The sequence below is a fragment of the Notolepis coatsorum genome (assembly GCF_963971535.1).
Source record: "Notolepis coatsorum genome assembly, chromosome: 3".
In the NCBI taxonomy this organism is placed as follows: domain Eukaryota; kingdom Metazoa; phylum Chordata; class Actinopteri; order Aulopiformes; family Paralepididae; genus Notolepis; species Notolepis coatsorum.
In genome coordinates this window covers 24,462,259-24,483,476 of record NC_140167.1, presented here as the reverse complement: position 1 = coordinate 24,483,476, position 21,218 = coordinate 24,462,259, and positions in this window count along the sequence as shown.

The window sequence follows — 21,218 nt, the reverse complement described above, 5'->3', positions numbered from 1 at the left end:
AGGGGAGGCGGGGAGAGAAACAGGGGCCCGGAGAGGGGGGGTGGAGAGAGAAACAGGGGCCCGGAGAGGGGAGGCGGGGAGAGAAACAGGGGCCCGGAGAGTGGGGGTGGAGAGAGAAACAGGATCCGGGAGCCTGGAGCCAGGAACCGAGGGTAAGGACCCCGGAGCAGGATCCCGGACGGGAGACCCTCCAGCCGCCGGACTAGGGACCGGATCTGGAGAACTGGAGCGGCGGTGCGGCGTCGACGACCCCCAGAGCAGGATCCAACGCAGCCCACGTCGAAGACCACGTCGAAGACCACGGCAAAGACCACGGCGAGGACCAGGACGCCGACCACTATGCAGAGCTGGACCAGACGGGGAGCCGGCACAGCAGCCGGACCAGGTGTAGAGGCCGGGCAGGCCGTGGAGACCGGACCGATCTCGGCGGCGAGGCGTGGCGTAGGCTCCGGGGATGAGGAGCCTGGACCCAGTGTAGTAGCCGTACCAGGCGTAGAGGCCGGGCAGGGCGTGGAGACCGGACCGGTCTCGGCGGCGAGGCGTGGCGTAGGCTCTGGGGATGAGGAGCCTGGACCCAGTGTAGTAGCCGTACCAGGCGTAGAGGCTGGACAGGACGTGGAAGCCGGAGGAGCGGTGACATCCAGGACCACGCCGATCGGAACCAGGATGGCACCGACGACCGGATCAGCCGTGGAGGCTCTGCCAGCGGCACTAGCCCCGCCCGCCCTCCGAGCCTTGCCAGAACTCGGAGGCCTGCGAGCCGCGGGGGCTAGGCCGATCGTGGGCCCTGAGCTAGCTGTAGGAGCTAGGCTAGCTGTAGGGGTTAGGCTAGCTTTAGAAGCCCGGCCAGCCTGAGGACCCAGGCTAACAGTGAGTTGAATGCTAGTCGATTGGACCTGACTAGCTGCAGAAACACGAACAGGAGGCAGATCAGAGGGTTGAACGCGATACCTCGCCATGAGGACTGCAGCCTGGTCGGCCATCACCCTCATCTCTGCCTCCTGGTCCGGATACTGGTCTGCTGCGGACTGGATTGTCTGAAACAGAAATACCCATTTAGCTGGGGAATATTTCGACAGATCTCCCTCCATTAATTTGGAGAGAACCTTCATCGTTCCCATTATCTTTCCCGCTGGGTCTTGTGATGGTGGCGTTATAATGTTACGATTCGGCATGAAGAAGGACCCAATATGCGGTTAGAAGTACAAAGGAGACGGTGTTCTTTAATATAGAACTCAAGGCAAGAGCAAGGCAGGAAATATATATCATAAAAAACAAAAGGGCACAGCGGCGCTGGCGCTAACTATAAACACGGACTGAGATACGAAAACAAAGATGACAAAAACAGAATACTAAATCACTTACTGACTCTAAATACAACAGCAGGGCAAGGTAGACGACAGCAAGGTACAATGAACGGGTAACACGGAGGTATGACGCCAGGAAGTGGGAACAGGACAACCTAATATACTCAACATAATTAACAATGATTACCAACGATCAACTGCTGGGGGAAGACACACTAGAACTGATACAATACAAAATACAATACAACCATCAAAGAACACACACAGGCTAAATACCAAAACACAGAATAAGAATACTAACACAGAACAAACCTAAACAGACAACACTTGTAATAAGGACGCTAATTGCCACATTAGGACGTTATTGATTTGAACCAACATGTTCAGGGCTGAGTGCATTGTCTGCAGGTGGCCGCTGGTGGCTCTCTGCCTGGGACATTCTCTCTCCCAGGCATGATTTGATCTTGGAGCGTTACACTATAATACTACTCTACTACTACTACTACTACTACTACTACTACTACTACTACTACTACTACTACTACTACTACTACTACTACTACTACTACTACTACTACTACTACTACTACTACTACTACTACTATACTACTACTATAATAACACTACTACTAATATTACTACTGTACTACTATTATAATTACTACTACTGCTGCTACTACTACTATTACTACTACCATTGTCACTATTACACCTACTACTATACTCCTACTACCATTGCCGCTACTAGGGATGTACCGAATGCTTCGAAGCTTCGATCATAATGTTGACATTCAAATTCTAAATCAACATTTGAATAAAAAAAAAAATATATATATATATTTTTTGTGTCTATTCATTCTGTTTAAACCAATGGGGTTTTTCTTCACAGTTGCAGATAAAGATTAAGCTACACTAATATTATAGTATTATACTATAAGACATCACCATCACTTTCGTACCAACCGTGCCCTTATTGGATTATTTATGTTGATGAAACTGTTATATTCATTAAAGAAAGTTGATTTAATAAAAAAGACTAATTAAATCAGATTCATCACTTTATTCAAATTGAGGATTTAGTTTGAGGAATTTTTTATTTTAATTTTTAATTTTTAAGTCATAAAATATGACGACAGACATTCAAAGCTTCGTTTGAATACTTCAAGAGAAGCTTCGGATGTTAAAAAATGACATTCAGTACAGCCCTAGCCGCTACTATAATACTACTACTACCATTACCCCTCCCCCCTCCTACACACACACACACCATAAAATAACAAAACAAAAATGTATCTGGGCACTGGGAAGAGAAATCAGTGAAATGGAAAGAGGAAGGGTCCTCCTGAGCAGAGGATTTGCTACGAGTCCTCTCTCTCTTTCTCCAACGGTAGCCCCGTTTTAAAACGCTGCTTTTAGAAACTCTCGACTTATGTTGAGCCAATGTGCAAAATAGCCTTTCTAGTAGTCAGCGATTCCCGGCGCTCGGGGGCGCTCAAACATGGAGCCTGATGTGCAAAGACATCACTTTGTGTCAGTGACACAAACACCTTCCACGGGACAGGAAGGCCAGCCGCCAGACGTATTGCTTCACTTTTCTTTTGCAGCTGTTGTTCTTGTGTTCATTTCTTTATTTGTTGTGTTTCAAAGAGAAGCAGACAGCACCACTGAGGGATGTACTGCTCCCAGACCCATGAAATGTTAACTCGAACAGCGGGTCAACGTTTGAACCAGAGAGACGCGGCGCGATATGATATTATATGATATATGAGGCAGACGAAGGCTTTGTATCATTAAAAATATAGGTGTCCTTTTTCAACCTAGTTAAACAAAAAAAGCAAGGCATGCGCCACGTGCAGCAGTGGCAGTGAGACAGTAGAAGAAGACTTGGGGGGGGGGGGGGGCAGAGAAAGAGGAACATAGGGAGGCCAGCTCAATTTTAATTGGCTCTTTGTTTTTCATTAGTCCCAGCAGAGCCCTTATTTATGAGTTTGATCTTTTCTGGAGTTGCGAGGAGACGACTAACAGGACCGCCTGGTGGAGTCTGATCCGTAATGAACCCGCCTTGCTGCGTCGGATGACATTTGGATGAAACAAGAGCAACTTTTTGTTTGGATGTTTTGTATGCAGTGTGTCACCCAAGTGCTTCTTATCCATCTAGACATTTTAATTTCTCATTTCTAAAGTTAATTAGCAAAAACCTACAGTATGTCTCGGTATTTATTTATTTATTTATTTAAATGTTCACAAATCACATTACTTATGGTGCATTCCAGGTAATTATCAATACAACTGCAGATGGGTTGTTTTGATCAAGTGAAAATAACAGGTAACTTACAAAATCTAACTTTATTGTTTTATTTCAAATTAAAGGATGCTTTTTTTGCCAAAGGTTTGAGCTCTCCTCTCCTTGGCTCGGCCCTAAAGGACATAAACTCACGCTAACGTTTTGTCCCAAATAATCCATCTTTAAAGACGACTTTGAGCCAAAGTTACACATTAACTGGATTTTGTGCCACGTTTTCGCTTTGTAACCGTAATCCTTTTCAGACTTTCTCTTCTTGGCTATCCCCTAAAGGACACACTACTCACAACAAAAATAAATAAATAAATAAATGAATAAATAAATACATCTTTAAAGATGACTTTGAGCCAAAGTTACACTGCAGTTCACTTTCAGACAGCACAATTCCGTATTGCATCACCTGACCTGAATACTGTGCGCTGATTAGCTGTGAACAGATTTATCTGGCTCTGTACAACAGAGTGGACTATGTCTTAACAGTAACTAAGGGTTAGAGCGGCTCTGTGGCATAGCGGAAATTGCGCTCGTCACCAATGCAAGAGACTCCGGTCTCGAATCCCGGTGTCAGCATTGCCTGCGGCTTGGGCCAGTCGTCATACTATCTCAATTGACAGAGGTAGCGGGTGGAAGTCGATGGGTGGGGATTGGATGTTGTGGACAGCGACTCCTACATGTCGGTTGGGTGACGCCTGCACAGCAGAGACAGGAAGTATCGGGGGCAGTGTGAGCCACCCACACGTTACTCCTCGCCACTGAGAGTCCGCGCTGTCTAGTGAAAAGATGCGACAGGCTGCCTCCTCGTGTACCGGAGGGGACATGTGATGCAAGACTTCTATCCTCACTACAGCCGACCAGTGGGAGGTATAGTCTAGCAATGTTCAAGACAGGGGAGGGGAGAATTGGCAATACGAAATTGGGATGGGAGAAAAATAGAAAAAAAAAATAAGGAAAAAAAGTGGATAAAAAAGAAACAGTAACTCAGGGTTCAGAATGGACTATGCCTTAACAGTAACTCAGGGTTCAGAGTGGACTATGTCTTAACAGTAACTCAGGGTTCAGAATGGACTATGTCTTAACAGTAACTCAGGGTTCAGAATGGAGTATGTCTTAAGAGTAACTAAGGGTTCAGAATGGAGTGTTTTAACAGTAACTCAGGGTTCAGAATGGACTATGCCTTAACAGTAACTCAGGGTTCAGAATGGACTATGTCTTAACATAACTCAGGGTTCAGAATGGACTATGTCTTAACAGTAACTCAGGGTTCAGAATGGACTGTCTTAACAGTAACTCAGGGTTCAGAATGGACTATGCCTTAACAGTAACTCAGGGTTCAGAATGGACTATGTCTTAACAGTAACTCAGGGTTCAGAATGGACTATGACTTAACAGTAACTCAGGGTTCAGAATGGACTGTCTTAACAGTAACTCAGGGTTCAGAATGGACTATGTCTTAACAGTAACTAAGGGTTCAGAATGGACTGTTTTAACAGTAACTCAGGGTTCAGAATGGACTATGCCTTAACAGTAACTCAGGGTTCAGAATGGACTATGTCTTAACAGTAACTCAGGGTTCAGAATGGACTATGACTTAACAGTAACTCAGGGTTCAGAATGGACTGTCTTAACAGTAACTCAGGGTTCAGAATGGACTATGCCTTAACAGTAACTAGGGGTTCAGAATGGACTATGGCTTAACTCATTCTGCGCCAAACATGATATTTCTCGTGTTTCAAATCCAAACGGTGAGCGCCAAACACGAGATATATCGTTTTTAGATCCTTTTTTCTTTTTTCCGATCTTCCCATTCCAAACACTTGCGCGGACCTGCCTGTGTCTCCCTGGCACCGCTGCCTATGGTATAATTGCAATAATGATCAGCAGTATCGCCTACCTTTTGAACTGGGTCTCTCAGTTGTCTTTCAGTGCCTCAGTGCCTCGGGCTTGCAGGAATCCCCTCCCCCTCAAAGTGAGCAGCACACACAGCCATCTGTAATGGCGATCGCGATGGAACTACTGGGATTATTTATTTTGGAGTACCTTCTGACAAAGGTATGGTCTATTTTAGGTCTATTTTACCGAACCTAAAACATGCTTTTGTATTGATCACAGCGTCGTATTTTACCGAACCTAAAATATGCGTTTGGTAACAATCGCAGTTTCATAAAACAACCCCCCCCCCCCCCCCCCCTTGATGATTTTGTGAAGAAACATCTAAACCTATAACATCTAAACCTATAATATAGGTTTCAGGCAAGCAACCCGAACGGTTTGCGCATATGCATATAACATGTCATATCTCACAATCTAGAAAACGATTATTTTGAAACGGGGCGATGTTTAGCGTGGAATAGCGCACAAACGAAAGTATGTAGAAATGAACTGGTTCGTCCCTGTTGGACTATAAATAGTGCCAGTCAAATGAGCCATACTATTGTCTCCATATCTATAATATAGAATAAACGATGGGTCTCCAAACATCGTGAAAATTTTATTTAATCTCACACCTGCATTTTCCTTCGAGAGTAAAAGCAGCTCTTCGTAGACACGCTTTCCAACTGCTGTCAAATTATGACATTGAGTTTTAACCTGCATGAATACTTCATGAAAGCTGTCATACAGTATGAACTGCCATACTGTAATGGACGGCAGTAGGCCTACGACGTATTATCTTAAAACATGAGTTGTGTGTTCATCTGGAACAATTGTTGTGGAGTACGCCAATACAACCACACTGGAAAAAAGGTTTCATGAAATATGACACACTATCAACTCAAGCCGTGGGGTTAATTTGAGAGATAATGCTCAGCTATCGGAATGCAAAACAAGAGTGGGAAATTCATAATTCATATGTTTGCGGGAAGATAATAATCTACATGGGTAGAGCTCTGGGCTGATCTTTCATTCTGTCCTCGATCGGAAGCCACCCAACTCCTCATGCAACACACACAGTCATGTCTCACTTTGAATACTGCAATGCACTGCTAGCTGGTTTACCGGCTACCGCCACCAAGCCACTTCAACTCATAACAGAACGCAGTTACCAATCTGATCTCCAACCTACCCAAGTCAGCCCACGTTTACCCCACTTCTTAGAGTGCTCCACTGGCTTCCCATTGCCGCACGAATCCACTTCAAGGTCCTTGACCTGGCATACCGTGCAGTGAGGGGAACGGCTCCCGCCTACCTCCCATCAATGGTCTATAACTACACACCCTCAAGATCCCTACGCTTTGCATGTTCTGGCCGCCTCAGATGCACACCTATCCGAGCTCTTGGGGGGTCATCAAAGCAAAGCAGGCTATTTTCCGTGGTCAATTAAAAACACACCTACTCAAACAATATCTGAAATCAAAAAGAAAAAAGAAAAATTAACCTTCTTACTGTCTTTTTACTATTATGTACCTTACTACTATGCTAATATACTACTATACTAGTACATATCATGCTAATATGTCTATACTACTATGCAATACGCAGAGTGTACAGTAACACTCAAGTTTGACACTATTTGACGAACAATGCCACTGAGCCTTAGCTGCCAGAGATGTACCCCTCCTGCTGACTTGTTGTTCACAATTTGTAAGTCACACGTCAGCTAAATGACTAAATGTAAATGCAAATGTATACAAGTCTGAATGTGGTGTTGTTGTCCAGTAGGGGGAGCAGTAACTATGCCCCTGTTATGACCGCTCTACCTATCCGATCTCATCTCCCGATACTCGCCCGCTCGTGCTCTGCGGTCACAACATGCGGGGCTTCTATCGATTCCTAGGGTTAAAAAGAAATCCGCCGGCCACAGAGCCTTTGTCTACCGCGCTCCCTACCTGTGGAACAAATTACGGACGTCCCGCGATGATGTCGGGGAGGTTGCGACCCTCTCTGCGCCGCCCCCCCATCTCCCTGTCTCCGGCTGTCTCGGAGCGATGACCGGAGTGTTGAACGTCCCGTGATTAAGACTGGGAGGACGCGACCCTCTTTGCGTCGCCCCTGTGCCTCAAATAGATTCGCTATCAGCACTATCTTTAATCTCTCAAAATGTTCAGTTGCTATCGCTATTAGCTCTATTTTACATTTTTCAAAATGTTCAGTTGCTATTGCATGCACTCATCTGTGTTTCACTACACACATGAGTGCATGCTTACCAACTGTTAGGGTGTTTTCACACCTGTAGTTCGTTTGCTTTGTTCCGATTCAGGGACTATTATGATACAATTGTTGCACTTGATTCTTAGTTCGTTTGTGTTCACACGGCTGTGTTCACACGGACCAAAACAAACGCACGCGCAAGCAAACTATCACTCATTGGTCAGATTTTGGGGTGTTACATTGAAATCGGGGAGGAGAGAGCGGGGGAGCAAATGAATGAATGTGGATGAGAGCCGTGATGTAAGTGGTTGCAGATACGGCTGTGGGGGTGCTAGAGACATGATCGAATAGTCTTTTATGCGCCTCAATCTCCTGAACACGGCGCGAGCCATTCCTAATCGATCAGAACTAAATCGGCAGCGAAAAAGCCCATTTTAAAGCACTTATTATTACCCATGCACATGCGCAGATTGCCCACAGAGTCTGGAGACGCGAGATGACGCACGAATGAATGTGGACTGTTCCATCAGAGGGGGGAGCTTCGATGGCCAGTGTCCTTTCAGCCGACCAGGATAATGAAACAATGATCCCACTAAATGGCCAGAAGCGTCTTATGGCAACATCTACAATTACCTCATTGAGTCTCCAGGTAGACTAATGTTTATATTTAAGTGCAGCGGTCTGTAGCCACTCACATTACCACCGAAGCTCCCCGATGGAACAGTCCACATTCATTCTCTCGGTGAGAGAGAGAGAGCGAGAGAGAGAGAGTCAGTGAGGAGGTGTTGTCTCGCACGGTGCTGCTGTTGCAGCGTCACTACAGTCACTAAACTTTCTGTACACTTGCGTGTTCTCCAGCATCTGACGAATGTGATCGATCGTCTGCCCAAATATCAACGAGGCAGCGTACCGAGTCATCGCTGCTCCACGTTGACCCACGGCTCACTATTATTATTATTGTGTCGGTTTGCTAAATCGATTGCATTCTCACAGCATACGAGTCGCGTCGGGTTCGTTTGAAAGTGGGTCGAGACCACCCTCTCTAGGTGGTCTCAGCCCGCTTGTTTTGTTTCAAGTTTCAAGTTTCAAGTTTCTTTAATAGTTGTCATACAGAAGTACAGAATACTTTTGTACAAAATGCTTCTTACTGTTCCGCAACAGAATGTGATTGCTGTGTTCATATATGCCCAACTGAACCGAAATAGCGGGTAAACGCTCCAGGTTTCGGATCAACAGCTCCAAACGAGCCAGGTGTGAAAACGCCCTTAGTCTGCAACACTACTATCACCGACATCTAAGGGAGATTCCCCCTTGAATGGCCCTTCTAAGGTTTCTCTCCTCCACACTGCCTGTGGAGCATTTTTTCCCTATTGTTAGGTTTTAGTGAGTTTTTCCTTACCTTCGCGTGGGGTATGTCTGGGAGTGCTTGCATTCTATTATTTATTTGCATTTATTTTAAATTTGTTGAACCTTATGGTGTTCTTGTTTTGTTCTTGACTTATTGTTATGTTTCTTCTTGACTTGTTTAAAGAAGACGTGTCCGGCCCATGGGGACATTAACGTGTGTGGTCGGGCCTTACAAATAAATTTGATTTGATTTGATGACGACATGGATATTGTACCGTCCTGTGGACGAGATGTTAAAGTCCAGTCTCAAAACTCACTTCTCTCGTAGGGGGGTTCCCCAACATTCCTGAACCAATTCCATCAGTTCTCTGACATGGCCGCCTAATCACCCCACGCCTTAAGTGGCCATTAATCCTGATTCAAACATAACCAAATGGTAGACCCCCCCCTCTTTAAGCTCTTTAAAACAAGGACTAACACAAGACAATAGGTAAACATACGCCTGTAAAGGTGTACATCCCTAATCTGCTATTCTTGAGTGATGGTCACCTCACAGGCAGCCTAGTCTCTACACAGTCAACATAGAAAACCAAGCAGACATATGAATCCTGTATCAAGTGGCTAAAAGCTGCTTATATGCAAGGAGGTACATTTCGAGGACAGATAGCCGTCGTCCTTCTGCCACTTGGCAACCAGATTGATGACCATTTCCAACGTCCTGACATTGCCTCAGCCAGCTGCCTCCTCCGGGAACTTTACACAGCGTTCCGATGCTTTTCATTTGCTTTTCATTGCCATTTCGTCTCTTGCACTATGAAGCAAAACAACAAGTTGGCATAACGTATGTAAATGGTAAATGGTGCATTTATATAGCAATTTTATCCAAAAAGCCTCCTCGCTTTACAACCTGCTCATCAGGATTAGGGGTGTTAGGTGTCTTGCTCAAGGACACTTTGACCCGCTGCCCAGGAGGAGCGGGAATCGAACTGGGAACCTTCCGGTTACCAGACAACTGCTCTACCTCCTGAGCCACTGTCGCCCCTTGCACATCGAGCTAGCTAACATTATACAACGGCATGCAAATTTCTCGATTCTGATTGGCTGAAACAGTCCATTTACACGTATGTATAGGGCTCAATCCACGCTCCTGGTCCCAGGACCCGCCCACAACCGAATCACATCACTCCGCCGGATCACTCCGTCGGGAAAAACAAGATGACGGACAATAATCTTTAACAAATGGATATGTTGATAGCGTCATAACGACTAAATATAAAGCGATTCTGTCACGGCGAATGTCTTAGTCCTTTAAGCAATGTTGGATGATGGGTCATGAGTCATTGTAGAACAAAAGAAAAATCACGGATTGATTGATTGATTATTTGCAATTTTATTTAAAATGTCTTCTTCCTTCCCCCTGACTGCAGCGCTCACTCTCACACTGTCCTCTAAAGTAGGTTTTAAAAAATAAATAAAAAAATAGGGCGAAGAAAACTTTTTTTTCCCTATAGGGCAAAGAAAACCCTTTAATTTGTTTTACCTACTTTCTATAGAAGCATCTAAGAATGAAGTTCTATAGAAAGTAGGTCTGCATACCCTTAACAATTGTGTGTATTGAGCCGTACTGTATTGTACCCATTCTGCATCTGGTAATAAAATTTTCAATCAATCATTCCAATAACACACAGTTGGATGTGTTAGTTTGTTGGATCCGTTGGATGCACTTCCGAGCTGCTTCCACATGAGGCAACTTCTCTCAATCATTCCAATAACACACAGTTGGATGTGTTAGTTGGTTGGATGCACTTCCGAGCTGCTTCCACATGAGGCAACTTCTCTCAATCATTCCAATAACACACAGTTGGATGTGTTAGTTGGTTGGATGCACTTCCGAGCTGCTTCACATGGAGGCAAATTGTCTTTTTTGTTGTTGTGGGAACTACTTTTTCTGGCGGATGGTTTTTTCAATAAATCTTCGATTAATGTGTGTTTATTGTATAGCAATACGGTTGGATGAATGTGGCAGTTGTATAAAAGCATTACACCACTTGCAGTCGTGATTTGTGAACAATAAACCATGCCTAGGGGGGTCTAACGACCACCCCTAGGCATGGTTTATTGTTCACAAACCACTCCTGCGCGTGATGTAATGCTTAATTACTGTACCTAGCTAACCAGCCCAATTGTATTGCGGTGTGAGGATGACTGGCTTAAAAAGTCACACCTGCCCTGGGTAAAGCTAATTACACCGGTGTAGGATATATCAATAGTAGGAAATGAGTCAAATGACTTACTCACTCTTTGGGTCCGGTTAATAACAAGGTTTATTAGCCAGATAGATCAAATATATACAAGGTAGTTAGAGAAAATGGCTGAGGCTTCCGCCCAGGTAATCAGCTGAAATGACCCAGGTAAAGAAGAGTGAATCTTGTGAGGAGGGGGTCTTTATAGTGTGAAGGGGGAGGGGGGGACCCAGGAGAGGGGACCCAGGAGAGGGGACAAAGGAGAAGGGAGGGGGATGTCTTTACATGATAGTTAGGGGCTCCTCACAATATATTATTCCACGGTTCATTCTGCCGTCGTCACGCACACACACACACACACACACACACACACACACACACACACACACACACACACACACACACACACACACACACACACACACACACACACACACACACACACACACACACACACACACACACACACACACACACACACACACACACACACACACACACACACACACACACACAAACACACACACCAGGGAGAGCTTCTGTCAGCACAAGTGAATGGAAGCGGATATGGACCGCTAGCCTAGCTTAAAACTCAGGGAGAGGTATTATTGGTTAGTGCTCACACACTTGCCTCAAGGCCTCTACATGCTACAGCAACTTCAAAGCAACTGCAACACAACATCGACAAAGCAACGGTGTTGCAGACACTCTGCCTTTATGCTTCTGCAACATCGATGTGCAGCCTATGCAACATTGTACCCCGGATGTAGCTAGGTTCCCTAGATAGATGAAATTTCCCTTCTCAACCCATTGATAACAAGCAGAAAAAGAAGCATTATTTTTACTTCCGGTCGGGGGATTTCAAAATAAAAGAGCGACGTCTAAAAGCACCGTAAATACGTTTATTTTGTACATTATCTAACGTTAACACGAACCTAAACTAATCTAAAGTTAGTTTAGGTTCGTGTTAACGTTAGATAATGTACAAAATAAACGTATTTCGGTGCTTTTAGACGTCGCTCTTTTATTTTGAAATCCCCCGACCGGAAGTATTTGTGATGTATTCTGCTTGTGTAACTTTAGGTTCGTTTTAACGTTAGCTAGCAGCAGGGATGGACGCCTTTGTGCAAATGCAGGCAGCTACAGGCACTCGAGGTCGAGGAAGAGCTGCTGAATTTAATCGGCAGGAGAGAGAGCTCGTCAAAGCTGGATATATCCCTGTGGCTGTGGTTGTAGGCACGAAAATGCAGCTCGAACTACCTGTTATATTAAATTAATTGATTGCTGTTTAACAACTTGTCCGTGTCCAGTCCTTTCGAACTGCCCCACCGTTCATTGTAAACAATAATTCATGTAATTATATTAACGTTACTGTGTGTTGTTGTAGCTATGTTAATAAATTCTGAATTTGTTGGGTATGATAGAGCATTGAATAGCATCATCAACGCTAGCTGGCTGGCTACAACAATGGAGGATGGTATTCCTCGCTGCGGGACCAATATTATTCGATGACAGCCCCGCCCCCATTCACTACCAACCAATCACTGCTACGCAATATCAACGCAACGGTTGTTTAGATTAGATTTTGGGGAGATGTATGCAACATCCTCGCAACACAGTCTACAAGACCCTCTGCAACAACCGCGTTGAAATCGCGCTGATGTTGTGTTGCAGTTGCTTTGAAGTTGCTGTAGCATGTAGAGGCCTTCACACACACCCCACACCACAAAGTGTTTTCAGTTTGCCATCACAGGCATCTAATGCAATGGCACACACGTACAATTCTTCAAACGTCTGTGCCGCTCGCCCACACACACACAAACACAACCACACACACACACACACACACACACACACACACACACACACACACACACACACACACACACACACACACACACACACACACACACACACACACACACACACACACACACACACACACACACACACACACACACACACTGCACACACTGCACACACACACACGGACCCAAACGCAGTCAGTAAATTGTGTAGGGCAGGCTTTAATGAAGCTACCGCTACTCTCCACGCTGTCCTCTGCTGACAGAAGGACCGTGACGGTAGCCTGAGGGAAGCCAGAACACTGCAGTTAATCTTGCCTGCTCCCACTCGGCCCCAGCATAAAAAGACACTTCCTTCGGGCGGCTTACGGGTACCTGAAGTCCACCCCACCACCCCCTCCTGTGTTTGGACGCAAACCCCTCCAGCGCTGACACACTCTATTTTCACTACTTCCAAAAACGCACGGGGGCCTGAATTCGGGAACTTTTACTTTTTGGCCCCAAGTTTTTACGAAGTCAGTCTCCACCACCACACACAAAAAAAAACTTTTCGGCGACAGCCCATGCAGAAGTACATCTCTGCATTTAGGCAGGCAGGCAGGCCATGATGTAAAGAGACACAAGGAGAGGGAGATCAAAAAAAGAAAAAAGAAAAAAATACTTCCCTGAGACGGCAAATAATGAGTAGTGAAATAATAGACCGCACACTGAGAGGGACCTGAACGGAGCGAGTTGTACCTCTGCATTTACAAAGCCTGGAGGATCTCATGGAAAGTCTTGCGTGATAAAGGTAAAATATATTGTTCAATCTTCAGTTTCCCAGAGCCACAGTGCTAGAAGTGTCAAAATCAGTGGTGTAGTGGGTGGGTGGTGGGTTGGGGGGTAATTGTCTACACTCTACAATAGAGTGTCTGGTGGCGGCTCACAGACAGTAGGTGCAGTCTTCCACTTCCAAACATAGCACACAGTAAGCACACAAACTTGCATGGTCGGTATTATAAACAGTACTTTTCACACATGTACTGTGCGTCAGGGATTCCACTAGGAAAAAGTTGTGCTGGTCCACGTGTCCTGGACGATTTCAATGTCCCGGACAAATGGGGATAAATTACAATCAAATACTATCTGTGTTTATTGAGCTCATTGCAAAAATGTTATACCTGATGCTTAATACTTATTGTCAATCACAGTTACCATTGGTAATCATTTAGATTACATTACCTCCACTCTGTCTGCACTGTTTGGGTCCATGTAGCAACCCTCAATTAGCTACAATTCCGGCGTGTCCATCCGTATCTAATAGTAATAATTAACGTTACATTACCTCCACTCTGTGTGCACTGTTTGGGTCCATTAAGCACAACTCAGTTAGCTACATGAACTGTGTTCTTGAGAAAAAAGTATTTTGGTAACTGTATTCCTATGCAACAAATGTTACTCCAGTCCATAGGTTTGTTTTCCTGGTTCACACACACACACATGCACGCATGCACGCATGCATGAACGCACGCACACATGCACACACGCACGCATGCACGCACGCACGCACGCACGCACGCACGCACGCACGCACGCACGCACACACACACACACACACACACACACACACACACACACACACACACACACACACACACACACACACACACACACACACACACACACACACACACGCACACACACACACACACACACACACACGCATGCACACATCTCGCAAATCAAGCTGCATCGCAAGGTAAACAAACACACACACCTCAAGGGATTTCAGAGACTTCTGTTTCAGTGGACGTAAGTTACTTGGCAAACAAATACAAATAAGAGGGAATTATTTTCACAGGAGAGAATTATTTTCACAGGAGAGATTTATAAGTCAGACTTTATATATTTATATATATATATTTATAAGTAGACTCTATAATATAATGTCTGTAGGGGAGGGGGGGGGCTAGGGCAGATAATTACTTTAGAAATACTACTTCTGGACTACTAACTACTACAGAAAAATGTGAGAACAACTTTTTCTACAACTCAAGATCAGACCTATGTTACTCTATTTCATTAGCAATAAAAGTGAATTTTCTTTATTGTATCAGACACTTCCGAATGTCATCTTTCAAAAGAGACCAGGCGCATGCATGTGCTATAAGTATAAAGTGTAGTATTTTGGTTTGCAAAAATAGTATGCAGTCGTCAAGTAAAAAAATGGCCACGTTTTCGGGGCGCCAGTTAAGAGGTTAAATCCTGTGCTGTTTGTAAAAAATTGGAGAACTCAGGTACTGAGGTACAACAACCTGTTGTCGTGAACTGAATAGAAACACAGAAGCATGTGTGTGTGTGTGCGTGCGTGCGTGCGTGCGTGCGTGCGTGCGTGCGTGCGTGCGTGCGTGCGTGTGGGGCAGACCGACTGATGTATCTGGTGCGGAGCGCTCTTTCTTATCAGCCATGTACCTCCATCAAACTGCCGGATCTGCGGCGCGCAGCCATAAGTGCTCGGGGAGGGGGGGGGGGTGCTGATTGGGTGGGCTGGTGTGTATGCAGTGAAGAGAACAGTGAGCGTGTCTGGGACACAGTAAGCTGCGGGGCACCTGCCCGCCGCCCTGCTCTCGTTGTCTTGTGCGATCGCACGCCGGCATCCTCTACCACGGCCTGCCAGGGGGGAACGAGATCAGGGCAGGGAGGAGGAACGAGCGCTGCCAAAAAGACTCACAGTGCAGCTTCTATGCGTCTGCAGTCTCTCTAAGCCTCTTTGGATGGGGGGGGGGGGGGGGGGCTTTACGGGGTTCTTTCAAAGCACTGGCTCGTGCCACAAATGCTATAAGCTTGGCGCTTAGGCTGGCAGGCACGACACGGATGTAAAGAGACGGAGAGGGAGAGAGAAAGGGAGGAGCAAAAAGGGAGAGGGACAGTATAGAAGGGAGGTAAAAGGAAGACAGATAAAGAGAGAGAGAGAGAGAGGAAGGAAGCGAAGGAGAGAAAAAAATTATCACACAACACAGGTGCTCATACACACACACACCACAACAACAACAACAACACAGCACCTACACACTCCTATCCCAGCATCCCCTCTGGCAAAAGCTCCCTGGTGTGCATAATTTGATCTCAAATCCGCGCGTTAGCATTCACCGTGCATATGGCCGACGAGAACAGCTCTCAGTCTCAGTAGTCTGTCATCCTCTCCTATGAGGCCATGCTCTCTCTCTCTCTCTCTCTCTCTCTCTCTCTCTCTCTCTCTCTCTCTCTCTCTCTCTCTCTCTCTCTCTCTCTCTCTCTCTCTCTCTCTCTCTCTCACACACAAAGGATCAGTCGTGCCAAGTTTTGAAGGCTGTCGTCTACAAAATAGCATGGGGGAAGGGGGCTGAGTGAGAAGTGACTTTAGTGCTTACTTTTTGTGGCATGATTGGGACACTAAAATGCATCAGAATGGAAGAGATACTGATTTGGAGGGGGGGGGGGGGGGGGGTCCCAGCTATAGCTGACGAGCCAGACCGAAATGACCCAAAGTACATCCAGGGTCCAAACTAATATGGTCGACAGGGTTATTACAATCCATCAGCCACCCTCTCCTCGTGTAGCGATAATTAACCAAATCAATCGGCTGAGCCGACTGGCACTCCAGAATAGCTGACTTAAATGTCAGGCTAATGTGATTTTCTTAAAAACAACCTGCTGAGGGATATGAATGCTAGTTTGAAGAAGAGAAACAGGCTAATATTTCCCTGAGAGTCAATATTAAGGGCATGGCTCATTCAATCTGTGGCTCCTCACTTCTAGCGGTTCCTATAATTTGCATCAGACTCGATGCTCCTGCTAAGTAAGGAATAACAGTCAAGTAATTAATGCTACTAGGAACAATGTGAGCCCTCAACGACCCAACAAACCCCCACCGCCACTAAAAACAAAAACACACCTAAAAGCAAAACGCTTTCTATGTAAAGGCATTTTCACATGCATGCCATGTTTGCGGATGTGTGGTTCATGACACATTCATAATTGGGCCAATCAGCATTTTCGATTGAACGACCCGCTGACCCTGTGCTCAGGTGCCTATGGGGAAATGGACACATGCGATCAGACGTAGAACGAAATTAATTCCCGATTACACTGTGTGTAGTGTGACGACTGACTGCTTTCAATGCTAATAGCGAGTCAAACTGGCGTAATTTGTACAGCACAAAAGCATCCACGGAAAGATGGTACATGGATGTAATTAGCATTATGATCATTAAATCAGTCGGGAGATGCCTCACCGGTGGTGTAGACCTAATGATGGTTCAGGAAATTATAGCCATCTGCCGCATTCTGGCTATTAGAATCACAGCTGAATTACCACTGAAATAATATAGTGTGTAGGATGGCAGAATCACACAAAAACAACTCAGCTAAAATTACTATGAGGTCACTTTTCGGGGTGGGAATCACCAGAGGCCCCACGATACAATATTATCACGATACCAGAGTCACAATATTGTTATATCCCGGTATTGTGATGTATTGCAATATAATGCGATTTTTTAACTGCAAATGATGTCCCCAATGGAAAGATTTGTTAACATCTGCAATTCAAAAAAGACATACATCATCTGTTGTATCTAATAAGATAATGTTTTCAGTCAGTTCACATCATTCCAGTAATTTGTATTGCAGTACAATTAGATTGTAAAAATATATTTTTTAGTACTACACTGTATCAATATAATATTGGCATGCAAAATATCGCAATATACAGTATTGCTGTATCGATTTCACCCCCACCCCCCTAGTTACTTTATGTACAGTATTACAACTGGTGTTGAGACCACAATGGAAATATGTCATGTGATCATTTCAATGCCATGTTACTTGCTGCTAAACACAATAAAACTAAATTAAGAACATTTCTAAATTAATCAAGTTTTTTGCCAGTGATGAAAATGTAAACTACATAAATCTGCTAAGTAAAGGTAGAAATACCCTGATAGAATAGTATCCTGGTAAAGTCCAATTTTTTTTTTTAAATTACATTGAAGTTGAACTAGCTGAGCTAAGTATAATAGCTATAATTATCCAAATCAATCAGCTAAGCCGACTGGCACTCTGGAATAGCTGACTTAAACGGGAGTGTCAATATTAAGCGCAATCTGTGGCTCCTCACTCCTAGCGGTTCTTATAATTAGCATCACACTTAATGCTTTGATTTGATGTTTTTTTTTCTTTGTGTCTTACATACAGTTGTATGTCTGATATGGGCTTACAAGACACATAACAATAAGTATATAATAATATACTTGACCAATTACTTGACATATAGATCAAGATGGACACAAGAACAAGAAAATACAATAAAACGTAATATAACACAAGCTGTACACAATGTATATAAACAAAGAAGAGGAATTCAAATACAATTATATAGGATATAGTGTGTTTTGTCTCAAGTGCCACGCTTTCTCCAAAAATCCTGCAAAACTGAAGATGTCCTACACAAAAAAACAACTCAACATACAACTCTCAGACTGCCAAAACAAATCCGGATTTACAATTAGAATTTTCTCAAATAAAGCCCTCCTCAAAGCGGTGTACAAAGGGCAATAAAAAACAAAATTATACTCTTAATGCTAATGCTACATAAGGAATTACCGTCGAGTAATTACTTGCTACTTGGCACAGTGTGAGCCCTTGAGGACCCAACAACAACGCATTATGATCGTCAAGTTGTGAGTGTCAAAAGAGACAAACAAAGTATTTACTACTGTATGTTCTATATAAGAAGCACCGGAGCGTTCAGTCCTCCAGAGGCCGTGTTGCTTCCTCTTGCTTGCGCTTTGAGAAGGCATAATTTTTCAACATATCACATGTGCAAAACCTTCCAAATTCATCGACTATGTCTCAGATAAATACAATTATCCTTACCGGTAATTACTTTTCACCCAACAATCTCAAGTTTCAAGTTTTGTTTTATTTGTTACATATAAGGTACATGTAAAAGTTTCAAGTTTGTTTATTACTTACAGTGAAATGCTTGGTTCTGTATGAGCTCCCTGAGAATGTGCTTCAATACAGTACAAAAAGTTAAAAGAATAAAGTCCAAACACTGTATAATAAAGTACAACCTAAAGTACAAAATGCTTTTTTTTTATGCAAAAGGTCTGGATGTAGTGCAAATATTTTTGTAATAAATAAGACAAAACATGATGTGGTGTTAGAAGTGTCTAAAGTGAATCTCTGTGCAGCCTTTTTCAGCGCAAGCGGTTGCTGTTTTCTGAGATTCTGGCTGGTGCCGTTTCCTATCGATTAGCCTTTCAACGGCACCAGCGGTCTGGAAAGCGCTACTGCCAACCGGCTGAAGAACAGTTTTTTTTCCCCAAGCCACCAGACTCGTCAACAGAGCTCATTGACGCCCCCTAGTAATCCCCCCCCCCCCCCCCCCCCCGGACTACACTTGAGAAACACTGTTGCTGACGATAAAAAAAACTGTATATTCTACACACTGCTAAAATTTGCACATTGCGCATTGCACATCACACAACATACTTTTTTGGAACTGTACATAGTCATTTTGTTATTCAATTTCATATAGTATAATATCTACATCATGATCTGCAATGCACACTTTTTAGAACTGTATAGTAATCTTTATTTTAGTCATCTTATTTTATTCTATGCTAAAATGATTGTATTTTTAGTATTGGAAGCTGCTATAGTCGAGGGACCACAATAAATAGAGTTCCACTCTTCTTGCTGTAAAGTACTGAAATAAGTAACTGAATCAGAAGCTAAGGCTAAACCCCCGCACAGCGACGCGCCCCCAACCCGCCTCCTCTCCGACAAGAGAAACATCTGGCCCCAAGAAGTAAACAAGATTTAATTTAACCTCTTTTCCTTTGCTCCACTGCAGGCGTGATCATTTCCAGAGGAGCTTGATGCAATCGTTGAATTTGGTTAATTACAATTGTTGTTACAGTTGTAATGGAATGGGGGGGGGGGGGGGGGGGGGGTCTAAGTAGGCTAAGTAGGCTACTGATTATAACCATTATTAGGCTAACTAGGCTACCTCATTAGATACCAAGGGAGGCACGAGGTATCGTCAAGGACACCTCTCACCCCAACCACAGACTTGTTTGCCCTCCGTTCCTCTGGAAGGGGGTCAGATCCAGGATCAGGGGGTTCGGGAACACCTTCTTCCCCTCAGCCGTCATCTCGCTGAACTCTGCACCACATGGGGACAGCCCTGCAGCATATTTACTCTGTAGCTTTGTCATACTTCACATATTCACAAGTTATACTGTACACTACGATGCACTTTACTGTTCCTTTGCACTCTCGTTAGATGGCAAGTTAATTTGGATGTACTCTGTACTTGTGCAAGGACAATAAGTTAAATCGAATCTATTTGCAATAGTAGGGAAAACACACACCGGGATTAATGGGATGCTTGTGACAGTTTGTGTATCCAGAGGAAAGAAAGGTAGCCACAGGTAGATGTGAGGAATATATATCAGGCTATAAAATGATGTTTCAATTGACAAAGCTGTCTACGTCAGGGCATGTTTTTTTTAATCTAATAACTATATATCCTGAACCAGAGTCTGGGGTGGGTGGGTACCAGTACCCATAAATCAGCATGCTTTTTATGGGGTATACCAAGAATAAACATGCAAATCTGGTATCGAGCAACTAAAAGCTGCCAAAAATGCTGATTCAAGGACTGCCACATTGCCGGGATGAAGCTAGCAAGCTAGCCAGCTGCACTAATGTTGGGTTGTCAGTGTGGTAGCATACTGGTTAGTGTTGCCAAAGACAGGAGGGAAATTACTAGAAGGCATCCACATTACAGCAGGCTCTGTGCACATTGCACCGTGCACATGACGTCTTGGCAGCTTCATGAATGTCTGCCATTGGCAATAATCACCTGGTAAATCTGGAATAAGCACAACATGGAGGGGACGGGCATATTTTTCATAAATCATAGGAATGTTTTCAGTGCCGTTCATGTAGATCTACGTTTCTGTGGCCAAACGGTTGAGTGCCGGAAACGTAGACCTACTTTTTTCACACTGTATTTATTTTATTCGCTATTGCCATTCATAATTTATCAAGGCACCTTGTGCATACTGTTCTGAGTGTGTCTGAGATTGCAGACGGT